Genomic DNA, 15,642 nt, shown 5'->3' with positions numbered 1-15,642 from the left:
TCGCTACCGGTGAGAAAGTCTCATCGTAGTCAACCCCTTGAACTTGTCGATAACCCTTAGCGACAAGCCGAGCTTTATAGATGGTCACATTACCATCCGCGTCTGTCTTCTTCTTAAAGATCCATTTATTTTCTATGGCTCGCCGCTCAACGGGCAAGTCAGTCAAAGTCCATACTTCGTTTTCATACATGGATCCTATCTCGGATTTCATGGCTTCTAGCCATTTGTCGGAATCCGGGCCCGCCATCGCTTCTTCATAGTTCGAAGGTTCACCGTTGTCTAACAACATGATTTCCAAGACAGGGTTGCCGTACCACTCTGGTGCGGAACGTGTCCTTGTGGACCTTCGAATTTCAGTAGGAGCTTGATCAGAAGTATCTTGATCATCATCATTAACTTCCTCTCTAGTCGGTGCAGGCACCTCAGGAACATTTTCTTGAATTGCGCCATTTTCCGGTTCAAGAGGTAATACTTCATCAAGTTCTACTTTCCTCCCACTTACTTCTTTCGAGAGAAACTCTTTCTCCAGAAAGGATCCATTCTTGGCAACAGAGATCTTGCCTTCGGATCTGAGGTAGAAGGTATACCCAATAGTTTCTTTAGGGTATCCTATGAAGACGCATTTTTCCGATTTGGGTTCGAGCTTTTCAGGTTGAAGTTTCTTGACATAAGCATCGCATCCCCAAACTTTTAGAAACGACAGCTTAGGTTTCTTCCTAAACCATAATTCAAACGGTGTCGTCTCAACGGATTTCGACGGAGCCCTATTTAAAGTGAATGCGGCAGTTTCTAAAGCATAGCCCCAAAAAGATAACGGTAAATCGGCAAGAGACATCATAGATCGCACCATATCTAATAGAGTGCAATTACGATGTTCGGACACACCATTACGCTGAGGTGTTCTAGGCGGCGTGAGCTGTGAAACTATTCCACATTTTCTTAAGTGTGTGGCAAACTCGTGACTCAAGTATTCTCCTCCACGATCTGATCGTAGGAACTTGATTTTTCTGTCACGTTGATTCTCAACCTCACTCTGAAATTCCTTGAACTTTTCAAAGGTCTCAGACTTGTGTTTCATTAAGTAGACATACCCATATCTACTTAAGTCATCAGTGAGGGTGAGAACATAACGATAGCCACCGCGAGCCTCAACACTCATTGGACCGCACACATCAGTATGTATGATTTCCAATAAGTTGGTTGCTCGCTCCATTGTTCCTGAGAACGGAGTCTTGGTCATTTTACCCATGAGGCATGGTTCGCACGTGTCAAATGATTCGTAATCAAGAGACTCTAAAAGTCCATCAGCATGGAGCTTCTTCATGCGTTTGACACCTATGTGACCAAGGCGGCAGTGCCACAAGTATGTGGGACTATCATTATCAACCTTACATCTTTTGGTACTCACACTATGAATATGTGTAGCATTACGCTCGAGATTCATTAAGAATAAACCATTTACCATTGGAGCATGACCATAAAACATATCTCTCATATAAATAGAACAACCATTATTCTCGGATTTAAATGAGTAGCCATCTCGAATTAAACGAGATCCTGATACAATGTTCATGCTCAAACTTGGCACTAAATAACAATTATTGAGGTTTAAAACTAATCCCGTAGGTAAATGAAGAGGCAGCGTGCCGACGGCGATCACATCGACCTTGGAACCATTCCCGACGCGCATCGTCACCTCGTCCTTCGCCAGTCTCCGCTTATTCCGCAGCTCCTGCTTTGAGTTACAAATGTGAGCAACTGCACCGGTATCAAATACCCAGGAGCTACTACGAGTACTGGTAAGGTACACATCAATTACATGTATATCACATATACCTTTCGTTTTGCCGGCCTTCTTGTCCGCTAAGTATTTGGGGCAGTTCCGCTTCCAGTGACCACTTTCCTTGCAATAAAAGCACTCAGTCTCGGGCTTGGGTCCATTCTTTGGCTTCTTCCCAGCAGCTTGCTTACCGGGCGCGGCAACTCCCTTGCCGTCCTTCTTGAAGTTCTTTTTACCCTTGCCCTTCTTGAACTTAGTGGTTGTATTGACCATCAACACTTGATGTTCCTTCTTGACTTCTACCTCTGCTGATTTCAGCATTGCAAATACCTCAGGAATGGTCTTTTCCATCCCCTGCATATTGAAGTTCATCACAAAGCTCTTGTAGCTTGGTGGAAGCGACTGGAGGATTCTGTCAATGACCGCATCATCCGGGAGATTAACTCCCAGCTGAGTCAAGCGGTTATGTAACCCAGACATAGTGAGTATGTGCTCACTGACAGAACTATTTTCCTCCATCTTACAGCTAAAGAATTTTTCGAAGACTTCATATCTCTCGACCCGGGCATGAGCTTGAAAAACCATTTTCAGCTCTTCGAACATCTCATATGCCCCATGTCTCTCAAAACACTTTTGGAGCCCCGGCTCTAAACTGTAAAGCATGCCGCACTGAACGAGGGAGTAGTCATCAGCACGTGTCTGCCAAGCGTTCATAACGTCTTGGTTCTGTGGGACAGGCGGGTCACCTAGCGGTGCTTGTAGGACATAATCTTTCTTGGCAGCTATGAGGATGATCGTCAGGTTCCGGACCCAGTCCGTATAGTTGCTGCCATCGTCTTTCAGCTTGGTTTTCTCTAGGAACGCGTTGAAATTGAGGACAACGTTGGCCATTTGATCTACAAGACATATTGTAAATATTTTAGACTAAGTTCATGATAATTAAGTTCATCTAATCAAATTATTCAATGAACTCCCACTTAGATAGACATCCCTCTTCTAGTCATCTAAGTATAACATGATTCGAGTCAACTAGGCCGTGTCCGATCATCACGTGAGACGGACTAGTCACCCTCGGTGAACATCTTCATGTTGATCGTATCTTCTATACGACTCATGCTCGACCTTTCGGTCTTCTGTGTTCCGAGGCCATGTCTGTACATGCTAGGCTCGTCAAGTCAACCTAAGTGTTTGCATGTGTAAATCTGTCTTACACCCGTTGTATGTGAACGTTGGAATCTATCACACCCGATCATCACGTGGTGCTTAGAAACGAACGAACTGTCGCAACGGTGCACAGTTAGAGGGAACACTTTCTTGAAATTATTATGAGGGATCATCTTATTTACTACCGTCGTTCTAAGTAAACAAGACGCAAAAAACATGATAAACATCACATGCAATCAAATAATAATAGTGACATGATATGGCCAATATCACATAGCTCCTTTGATCTCCATCTTGGGGCTCCATGATCATCTTGTCACCGGCATGACACCATGATCTCCATCATCATGATCTCATCATCGTGTCTCCATGAAGTTGCTCGCCAACTATTACTTCTACTACTATGGCTAACGCGTTTAGCAATAAAGTAAAGTAATTTACATGGCGTTTCTCAATGACACGCAGGTCATATAAAAAATAAAGACAACTCCTATGGCTCCTGCCGGTTGTCATACTCATCGACATGCAAGTCGTGATTCCTATTACAATAGCACGAACATCTCATAAATCACATATGTATCATTCATCACAACTTTTTGTCCATATCACATCACAAAGCACTTGCTGCAAAAACAAGTTAGACGTCCTCTAATTGTTGTTGCAAGTTTTACGTGGCTGAAATAGGGTTCTAGCAAGAACGTTTTCTTACCTACGTGAAAGCCACAACGTGATTTGTCAACTTCTATTTACCCTTCATAAGGACCCTTTTCATCGAATCCGCTCCAACTAAAGTGGGAGAGACAGACACCCGCCAGCCACCTTATGCAACTAGTGCATGTCAGTCGGTGGAACTGGTCTCACGTAAGCGTACGTGTAAGGTTGGTCCGGGCCGCTTCATCCCACAATACCGTTGAAGCAAGATAAGACTAGTAGCGGCAAGAAAGTTGACAACATTACGCCCACAACAAATTGTGTTCTACTCGCGCAAGAAGAACTACGCATAGACCTAGCTCATGATGCCACTGTTGGGGAACATTGCAGAAAACAAAAATTTTCCTACGGTTTCACCAAGATCCATCTATGAGTTCATCTAGCAACGAGTGATTGGATTGCATCTACATACCTTTGTAGATCACGCGCGGAAGCGTTCAAAGAACGGGGATGAGGAAGTCGTACATGACGTGATCCAAATCACCGAAGACCTAGGCCGAACGGACGGCACCTCCGGGTTCAACACACGTACGGTCAGCGTAACGTATCCTTCTTCTTGATCCAGCAAGGGGGAAGGAGAGGTTGAGGAAGATGGCTCCAGCAGCAGCACGACGGCGTGGTGGTGATGGAGCTGCAGTACTCCGGCAGGGCTTTGCCAAGCGCTATGGAGGAGGAGGAGGTGTTGGAGAGGGAGAGGGAGGCACCAAAGGCTGAGGTATGAAGTCCTCCATCTCCCCCTACTATATATAGGGGTGCCTAGGGGGGGGGCGCCGGCCCTAGGAGATCCAATCTCCTAGGGGGGCGGCGGCCAAGGGAGGATTCCCTTCCCCCCAAGGCACCTAGGGGTGCCTTCCCCTTGTGGGACTCTTCCCTTCTTGAAACCCTAGGCGCATGGGCCTCTTGGGGCTGGTGCCCTTGGCCCATGTAGGCCAAGGCGCACCCCCTACAGCCCATGTGGCCCCCCGGGGCAGGTGGCCCCACCCGGTGGACCCCCGGGACCCTTCCGGTGGTCCCGGTACAATACCGGTAACCCCAAAACTTGTCCCGATGGCCGAAATAGCACTTCCTATATATAATTATTTACCTCCGGACCATTCCGGAACTCCTCGTGACGTCCGGGATCTCATTCGGGACTCCGAACAACATTCGGGTTACTGCATATACATATCCCTACAACCCTAGCATCACCGAACCTTAAGTGTGTAGACCCTACGGGTTCGGGAGACATGTAGACATGACCGAGACGACTCTCCGGTTAATAACCAACAGCGGGATCTGGATACCCATGTTAGCTCCCACATGCTCCTCGATGATCTCATCGGATGAACCACGATGTCGAGGATTCAAGCAACCCTGTATACAATTCCCTTTGTCAATCGGTATGTTACTTGCCCGAGATTCGATCGTCGGTATCCCAATACCTCGTTCAATCTCGTTACCGGCAAGTCACTTTACTCGTACCGTAATGCATGATCCCGTGACCAGACACTTGGTCACTTTGAGCTCATAATGATGATGCATTACCGAGTGGGCCCAGTGATACCTCTCCGTCATACGGAGTGACAAATCCCAGTCTTGATCCGTGTTAACCCAACAGACACTTTCGGAAATACCCGTAGTATACCTTTATAGTCACCCAGTTACGTTGTGACGTTTGGTATACCCAAAGCACTCCTACGGTATCCGGGAGTTACACGATCTCATGGTCAAAGGAAAAGATACTTGACATTGGAAAAGCTCTAGCAAACGAACTACACGATCTTTGTGCTATGCTTAGGATTGGGTCTTGTCCATCACATCATTCTCCTAATGATGTGATCTCGTTATCAATGACATCCAATGTCCATAGTCAGGAAACCATGACTATCTGTTGATCAACGAGCTAGTCAACTAGAGGCTTACTAGGGACATGTTGGTGTCTATTATTCACACATGTATTACGATTTCCGGATAACACAATTATAGCATGAATAAAGACAATTATCATGAACAAGGAAATATAATAATAATGCTTTTATTATTTCCTCTAGGGTATATTTCCAACAGTTAGCACCTTTAGGATTGACAAAACCTTCTGGTTGCATCATATACAACTCTTCTTTAAATACATTAAGGAATGTAGTTTTGTTTATCTATTTGCCAGATTTCATAAAAATGCGGCAATTGCTAACATGATTTGGACAGACTTAAGCATCGCTACGAGTGAGAAAATTTCATCGTAGTCAACACCTTGAACTTTGTCAAAAACCTTTTTCGACAAGTCTAGCTTTGTAGATAGTAACACTACTATCAGCGTCCATCTTCCTCTTGAAGATCCATTTATTTTCTATTGCTTGCCGATCATTGGGCAAGTCAACCAAAGTCCATACTTTGTTCTCATACATGGATCCCATCTCAGATTTCATGGCTTCAAGCCATTTTGCGGAATCTGGGCTCACCATCACTTCTTCATAGTTCGTAGGTTCATCATGATCTAGTAGCATATCTTCCAGAACAGGATTACCATACCACTCTGGCGCGGATCTTACTCTGGTTGATCTACGAGGTTCAGTAGTATCTTGTCCTGAAGTTTCATGATCATTATCATTAGCTTCCTCACTAATTGGTGTAGGTGTCACAGAAACTGGTTTCTGTGATGTACTACTTTCCAATAAGGGAGCAGGTACATTTACCTCGTCAAGTTCTACTTTCCTCCCACTCACTTCTTTCGAGAGAAACTCCTTCTCTAGAAAGTTTCCGAATTTAGCAACAAAAGTCTTGCCTTCGGATCTGTGATAGAAGGTGTATCCAATAGTTTCCTTTGGATATCCTATGAAGACACATTTCACCGATTTGGGTTCGAGCTTATCAGGTTGAAGTTTTTTTCACATAAGCATCGCGGCCCCAAACTTTCAGAAACGATAACTTTGGTTTCTTGCCAAACCACAGTTCATATGGCGTCGTCTCAACGGATTTTGATGGTGCCCTATTTAACGTGAATGCAGCCGTCTCTAGAGCATATCCCCAAAACGATAGTGGTAGATTGGTAAGAGACATCATAGTTCGCACTATATCTAATAAAGTACGGTTATGACGTTCGGACACACCATTATGCTGTGGTGTTCCAGGTGGCGTGAGTAGTGAAACTATTTCACATTGTTTTTAACTGAAGGCCAAACTCGTAACTCAAATATTTTACTTCTGCGATCATATCGTAGAAACTTTTTATTTTTGTTACGATGATTCTCCACTTCACTCTGAAATTCTTTGAACTTTTCAAATGTTTCAGACTTGTGTTTCATCAAGTAGATATACCCATATCTGCTCAAATCATCTGTGAAGGTCAGAAAATAACGATACCCGCCGTGAGCCTCAACACTCATCGGATCACATACATCAGTATGTATTATTTCCAATAAGTCAGTTGCTCGCTCCATTGTTCCAGAGAACGGAGTCTTAGTCATCTTGCCCATAAGGCATGGTTCGCAAGCATCAAGTGATTCATAATCAAGTGATTCCAAAATCCCATCAGCATGGAGTTTCTTCATGCGCTTTACACCAATATGACCTAAACGGCAGTGCCACAAATAAGTTGCACTATCATTATTAACTTTGCATCTTTTTTCTTCAATATTATGAATATGTGTATCACTACGATCGAGATCCAATGAACCATTTTCATTGGGTGTGTAACCATATAAGGTTTTATTCATGTAAACAGAACAACAATTATTCTCTAACTTAAATGAATAACCGTATTGCAATAAACATGATCAAATCATATTCATGCTCAACGCAAACACCAAATAACACTTATTTAGGTTCAACACTAATCCCGAAAGTATAGGGAGTGTGCGATGATGATCATATCAATCTTGGAACTACTTCCAACACACATCGTCACTTCACCCTTAACTAGTTTCTGTTCATTCTGCAACTTCCGTTTCGAGTATCAAATACCGAGGGGTTGCTACGAACACTAGTAAAATACGCATTAATAATCTGTATATCAAAATATACCTTTGTTCACTTTGCCATCCTTCTTATCCGCCAAATACTTGGGGCAGTTCCGCTTCCAGTGACCAGTCCCTTTGCAGTAGAAGCACTTAGTCTCAGGCTTAGGACCAGACTTGGGCTTCTTCACTTGAGCAGCAACTTGCTTGCCGTTCTTCTTAAAGTTCCCCTTCTTCCCTTTGCCCTTTTATTGAAACTAGTGGTCTTGTCTACCATCAACACTTGATGCTCTTTCTTGATTTCTACCTTCATCGATTTCATCATCATGAAAAGCTCGGGAGTCGTTTTCATCATCCCTTGCATACTATAGTTCATCACGAAGTTCTACTAACTTGGTGATGGTGACTAGAGAATTCTGTCAATCACTATCTTATCTGGAAGATTAACTCCCACTTGATTCAAGCGATTGTAGTACCCAGACAATCTGAGCACATGCTCACTAGTTGAACGATTCTCCTCCATCTTTTGGCTATAGAACTTGTTGGAGACTTCATATCTCTCAACTCGGGTATTTGCTTGAAATATTAACTTCAACTCCTGGAACATCTCATATGGTCCATGACGTTCAAAACGTCTTTGAAGTCCCGATTCTAAGCTGTTTAAGCATGATGCACTAAACTATCAAGTAGTCATCATATTGAGCTAGCCAAATGTTCATAACATCTGCATCTGCTCCTGCAATAGGTTTGTCACCTAGCGGTGCATCAAAGACATAATTTTTTTCTGTGCAGAGATGAGGATAAACCTCAGATCATGGATCCAATCCGCATCATTGCTACTAACATCTTTCAACACAATTTTCTCTAGGAACATATAAAAATAAACACAGGGAAGCAACAACGCGAGCTATTGATCTACAACATGATTTGCAAAATACTACCAGGACTAAGTTCATGATAAATTTAAGTTCAATTAATCATATTACTTAAGAACTCCCACTTAGATAGACATCCCTCTAATCCTCTAAGTGATCACGTGATCCAAATCAACTAAACCATGTCCGATCATCACGTGAGATGGAGTAGTTTCATTGGTGAACATCACTATGTTGATCATATCTACTATATGATTCACGCTCGACCTTTCGGTCTCCGTATTTCGAGGCCATATCTGTATATGCTTGGCTCGTCAAGTATAACCTGAGTATTCCGCGTGTGCAACTGTTTTGCACTAGTTGTATTTGAACGTAGAGCCTATCACACCCGATCATCACGTGGTGTCTCAACACGAAGAACTTATGCAACGGTGCATACTTAGGGAGAACACTTCTTGATAATTAGTGAGAGGTCATCTTATAATGCTACCATTAATCAAAGCAAGATAAGATGCATAAAAGATAAACATCACATGCAATCAATATAAGTGATATGATATGGCCATCATCATCTTGTGCTTGTGATATCCATCTTCGAAACACCGTCATGATCACCATCGTCACCGGCGCGACACCTTGATCACCATCGTAGCATCGTTGTCGTCTCGCCAATCTTATGCTTCCACGACTATCGCTACTGCTTAGTGATAAAGTAAAGCATTACAGCGCGATTGCATTGCATACAATAAAGCAACAACCATATGGCTCCTGCCAGTTGCCGATAACTCGGTTACAAAACATAATTATCTCATACAATAAAATTTAGCATCATGTCTTGACCATATCACTGTTGGGGAACGCAGCAGAAATTCAAAATTTTCCTACGTGTCACCAAGATCTATCTGTGGAGAAACCAACAACGAGGGGAAGGAGAGTGCATCTACATACCCTTGTAGATTGCTAAGCGGAAGCGTTCAAGAGAACGGGGTTGAAGGAGTCGTACTCGTCGTGATCCAAATCACCGGAGATCCTAGTGCCGAACGGACGGCACCTCTGCGTTCAACACACGTACAGCCCGGTGACGTCTCCCATGCCTTGATCCAGCAAGGAGAGAGGGAGAGGTTGAGGAAGACTCCATCCAGCAGCAGCACAACGGCGTGGTGGTGGTGGAGGAGCGTGGTGATCCAGCAGGGCTTCGCCAAGCACCGCGAGATATGAGGAGAAAGAGAGGTAGGGCTGCGCCAGAGAGGTCAGAAACTCCTGTGTTGGCAGCCCCAAAGACCTCAACTATATATAGGGGAGAGGGAGGGGGCTGCGCCCCCACCTAGGGTTCCACCCTAGGGGCGTCGGCCAGCCCAGATCCCATCTGGTGGCGGCCAAGTGGAGGGGGAGAGGGAGGCGCACCAGGCATGGGCCCTAAGGCCCATCTGCCCTTAGGGTTTGCCCCCCTTCCTCCCCTAGGCGCCTCGGGCTCTTGTGGGGGGCGCACCGGCCCACCTGGGGCTGGTCCCCTCCCACACTTGGCCCATGCAGCCCTCCGGGGCTTGTGGCCCCACTTGGTGGACCCCCGGGACCCTCCCGGTGGTCCCGGTACGTTACCGATAAAACCCGAAACTTTTCCGGTGACCAAAACAGGACTTCCCATATATAAATCTTTACCTCCGGACCATTCCGGAACTCCTCGTGACGTCCAGGATCTCATCCGGGACTCCGAACAACATTCGGTAACCACATACAAACTTCCTTTATAACCCTAGCGTCATCGAACCTTAAGTGTGTAGACCCTACGGGTTCGGGAACCATGCAGACATGACCGAGACGTTCTCCGGTCAATAACCAACAGCGGGATCTGGATACCCATGTTGGTTCCCACATGTTCCATGATGATCTCATCGGATGAACCACGATGTCGAGGATTCGATCAATCCCGTATACAATTCCCTTTGTCTAGAGGTACGATACTTGCCCGAGATTCGATCGTCGGTATCCCGATACCTTGTTCAATCTCGTTACCGGCAAGTCTCTTTACTCGTTCCGTAACACATCATCCCGTGATCAACTCCTTGATCACATTGTGCACATTATGATGATGTCCTACCGAGTGGGCCCAGAGATACCTCTCCATCACACGGAGTGACAAATCCCAGTCTCGATTCGTGCCAACCCAACAGACACTTTCGGAGATACCCGTAGTGCACCTTTATAGCCACCCAGTTACGTTGTGACGTTTGGCACACCCAAAGTATTCCTACGGTATCCGGGAGTTGCATAATCTCATGGTCTAAGGAAATGATACTTGACATTAGAAAAGCTTTAGCATGCGAACTACACGATCTTGTGCTATGCTTAGGATTGGGTCTTGTCCATCACATCATTCTTCTAATGATGTGATCCCGTTATCAATGACATCCAATGTCCATGGTCAGGAAACCGTAAACATTTATTGATCAACGAGCTAGTCAACTAGAGGCTTACTAGGGACATGGTGTTGTCTATGTATCCACACATGTATCTGAGTTTCCTATCAATACAATTCTAGCATGGATAATAAATGATTATCATGAACAAGGAAATATAATAATAACTAATTTATTATTGCCTATAGGGCATATTTCCAACAGTCTCCCACTTGCACTAGAGTCAATAATCTAGTTCACATCGCCATGTGATTAACACTCACAGGTCACATTGCCATGTGACCAACATCCAAAGAGTTTACTAGTGTCACTAAACTAGTTCACATCATCATGTGATTAAGACTCAATGAGTTCTGGGGTTTGATTATGTTTTGCTTGTGAGAGAGGTTTTAGTCAATGGGTCTGCAACAATCAGATCCGTATGTACTTTGCAAATCTCTAGGTCATATTATAAATGCTGCTTCCACGCTCCACTTGGAGCTATTCCAAATGGTTGCTCCACTATACGTATCCGGTTTGCTACTCAGAGTCATTCGGATAGGTGTTAAAGCTTGCATCGATGTAACCCTTTACGCCGAACTCTTTATCACCTCCATAATCGAGAAACATGTCCTTATTACTCCAAGGATAATTTTGACCGCTATCTAGTGATCCACTCCTGGATCACCTTTGTACCCTCTTGCCAGACATGTGGCAAGGCACACATCAGGTGCGGTACTCAGCATGGCATACCGTATAGAGCCTATGACAAAAGCATAGGGGACGACATTCGTCCTTTGTCTTTCTTCTGCCGTGGTCCAGCTTTAAGTCTTAACTTCATACCTTACAACTCAGGCAAGAACTCCTTCCTTGACTGATCCATCTTGAACACCTTCAAGATCATGTCAAGGTATGTGCTCATTTGAAAGTACCATTTAGCGTTTTTGATCTATCCTCATGGATCTTGATGCTCAATGTTCAAGTAGCCTAATCCAGGTTTTCTATTGAAAAACACTTTTGAAATAACCCTATATGCTTTCCAGAAATTCTACATCATTTCTGATCCACAATATGTCAACAACATATACTCATCAGAAATTCTATAGTGCTCCCACTCACTTCTTTGGAAATACAAGTTTCTCATAAACTTTGTATAAACCCAAAATCTTTGATCATCATCAAAGCATACATTCCAACTCCGAGATGCTTACTCCAGTCCTTAGAAGGATTGCTGGAGCTTTGCATACTTATTAGCATTTTTCAGGATTGACAAAACCTTCCGGTTGTATCACATACAACGTTTCCTCAAGAATATCGTTGAGAAAACAATGTTTTTGACATCCTATCTGCAAGATTTCATAAATAATGCAGTAATCGCTAATATAATTCCAACAGACTCTTAGCATCGCTACGAGTGAGCAAGTCTCATCATAGTCAACTCCTTGAACTTGTCGAAAAACATCTTAACGACAAGTCGAGCTTTCTTAATGGTGATACTTACCATCATTGTCCGTCTTCCTTTTAAAATCCATCTGTACTCAACAACCTTACGACCATCGAGCCGTTCTGCCAAAGTCTACACTTTGTTTTCATACATGGATCCTCTCTCAGATTTTATGGCCTCGAGCCATTTATCGGAATTCGGGCCCACCATCGCTTCTCCATAGCTCGTAGGTTCATTGTTGCCTAGCAACATGACTTCCAAGACAAGATTAAGTACCACTCTGAAGTAGTACGCATCCTTGTCATCCCACGAGGTTTGGTAGTGACTTGATCTGAAGTTTCATGATCACTATCATAAGCTTCCACCTCAATTGGTGTAGGTGCCACAGGAACAACTTCCTGTGCCCTGCCACACACTAGTTGAAGAGACGGTTTAATAACCTCATCAAGTCTCCACCATCCTCCCACTCAATTCTTTCGAGAGAAACTTTTCCTTGAGAAAGGACCAGATTCTAGAAACAATCCCTTATTGCTTTCGGATCTGAGACAGGAGGTATACCCAACTATTTTGGGTGTCCTATGAAAATGCATCTATCCGCTTTGGGTTCAAGCTTATCAGCCTGAAACTTTTTCACATAAGCGTCGCAGCCCCAAACTAAGAAATGACAGCTTAGGTTTCTCTAAACCATAGTTCATACGATGTCATCTCATCGGAATTACGTGGTGCCCTATTTAAAGTGAATGTGGTTGTCTCTAATGCCTAACCCATAAACTATCGTGGTAATTCGATAAGAGACATCATGGTATGCATCATATCCAATAGGGTGCAGTTATGATATTCGGACACACCATCACAGTATGGTGTTCCAGGCTGTATTAGTTGTGAAACAATTTCTACAATGTCTTAATTCTGTGCCAAACTCGTAATTCAGATATTCATCTCTATGATCATATCATAGATCTTTTATCCTCTTGTCACGATGATCTTTCAACTTCACCCTGAAATTACTTGAACCTTTCAATAATTCAGACTCATGATTCATCAAGTAAACATCTACTCAAATCATCTGTGAAGTAAGAACATAACGATATCCACTACATGCCTCAGCACTCATTGGACTGCACACATCAAAATGTATTACTTCCAGCAAGTTGCTTTCTAGTTCCATTTTACTGAAAACGAGGCTTTCAGTCATCTTGCCCATGTGGTATGATTTGCATGTCTCAAGTGATTCAAAAACAAGTGAGTCCAAACGGTCCATTTGCATGGAGTTTCTTCATGCATATACACCAATAGACATGGTTCGCATGTCTCAAACTCTTCAAAACGAGTGAGCCCAAAGATCCATCAACATGGAGCTTCTTCATGCGTTTTATACCAATACGACTTACGTGGCAGTGCCACAAGTAGGTGCTACTATCATTACTATCTTATATCTTTTGGAATGAACATGTGTATCACTACGATCGAGATTCAACAAACCATTCATTTTAGGTGCAAGACCATTGAAGGTATTATTCAAATAAACAGAGTAACCATTATTCTCCTTAAATGAATAACCGTATTGCGATAGACATAATCCAATCATGTCTATGCTCAACGCAAACACCAATCTCGATGGTAGAGGGAGCGTGCGATGCTTGATCACATCAAGCTTGGAAAAAACTTCCAACACATATTGCCAGCTCACCTTTAGCTAGTCTCCGTTTACTCCGCAGCCTTTTATTTCGAGTTTACTAATATTTAGCAACCGAACCGGTATCTAATACCATGGTGCTACTAGGAGTACTAGTAAAGTACACATTAACACAATGTACATCCAATATACTTCTATCGACCTTGCCAGCCTTCTTATCTACCAAGTATCTAGGGTAATTCTGCTCCAGTGGCTGTTCCCCTTATTACAGAAGCACTTAGTCTCGGGTTTGGGTTCAACCTTGGGTTTCTTCACTAGAGCAGCAGCTGATTTGCCGTTTCATGAAGTATCCCTTCTTGCCCTTGCCCTTCTTGAAACTAGTGGTTTCACCAACCATCAACAATTGATGCTCCTTCTTGATTTCTGCTTTTGTGGTGTCAAACATCGCGAATATCTCAAGGATCATCATATATGTCCCTGATATATTATAGTTCATCACGAAGCTCTAGCAGCTTGGTGGTAATGACTTCGGAGAAACATCACTATCTCATCTGGAAGATCAACTCCCACTCGATTCAAATGATTGTTGTACTCAGACAATCTGAGCACAAGCTCAACAATTGAGGTTTTCTCCCTTAGTTTGCAGGCTAAGAAAATCGTCGGAGGTCTTATACCTCTTGACGTGGGCACGAGCCTGAAATCCCAATTTCAGCCCTCGAAACATCTCATATGTTTCGCGATGTTTCAAAACGTCTTCGGTGCCTCAACTCTAAACCGTTTAACTGAACTATCACGTAGTTATCAAAATGTGTATGTCAGATGTTCGCAACATCCACAGACGACGTTCGAGGTTCAGCACACTGAGCGGTGCATTAAGGACATAAGCCTTCTATTAAGCAATGAGGACAATCCTCAGTTTACGGACCTAGTCCGCATAATTGCTACTATCAACTTTCAACTAAATTTTCTCTAGGAACATATCTAAACAGTAGAACTGAAGTGCGAGTTACGACATAATTTGCGAAGACCTTTTGACTATGTTCAGGATAATTAAGTTCATCTTATGAACTCCCACTCAGATAGACATCCCTCTAGTCATCAAAGTAATTACATGATCCGAGTCAACTAGGCCGTGTCCGATCTTCACGTGAGACGGACTAGTCAACATCGGTGAACATCTTCATGTTGATCGTATCTACCATACGACTCATGCTCGACCTTTCGGTCTCTTGTGTTCCGAGGCCTTGTCTGTACATGCTAGGCTCGTCAAGTCAACCTAAGTGTTTCGCGTGTGTAAATCTGTCTTACACCCGTTGTATGTGAACGTTAGAATCTATCACACCCGATCATCATGTGGTGCTTCGAAACGACGAACTTTCGCAACGGTGCACAGTTAGGGGGAACACTTTCTTGAAATTTTAATGAGGGATCATCTTATTTACTACCATTGTTCTAAGCAAATAAGATGCATAAACATGATAAACATCACATGCAATCAAATAATAGTGACATGATATGGCCAATATCATATAGCTCCTTTGATCTCCATCTTGGGGCTCCATGATCATCTTGTCACCAGCATGACACCATGATCTCCATCATCATGATCTCCATCATCATGTCTCCATGAAGTTGTCTCGCCAACTTATTACTTCTACTACTATGGCTACCGGTTAGCAATAAAGTAAAGTAATTACATGGCGT

Source organism: Triticum urartu, chromosome 6A (assembly GCF_056163025.1).
Source record: "Triticum urartu cultivar PI428250 chromosome 6A, HENAU_Tu73, whole genome shotgun sequence".
Classification (NCBI taxonomy): domain Eukaryota; kingdom Viridiplantae; phylum Streptophyta; class Magnoliopsida; order Poales; family Poaceae; genus Triticum; species Triticum urartu.
This window is presented reverse-complemented; position numbering follows the sequence as displayed.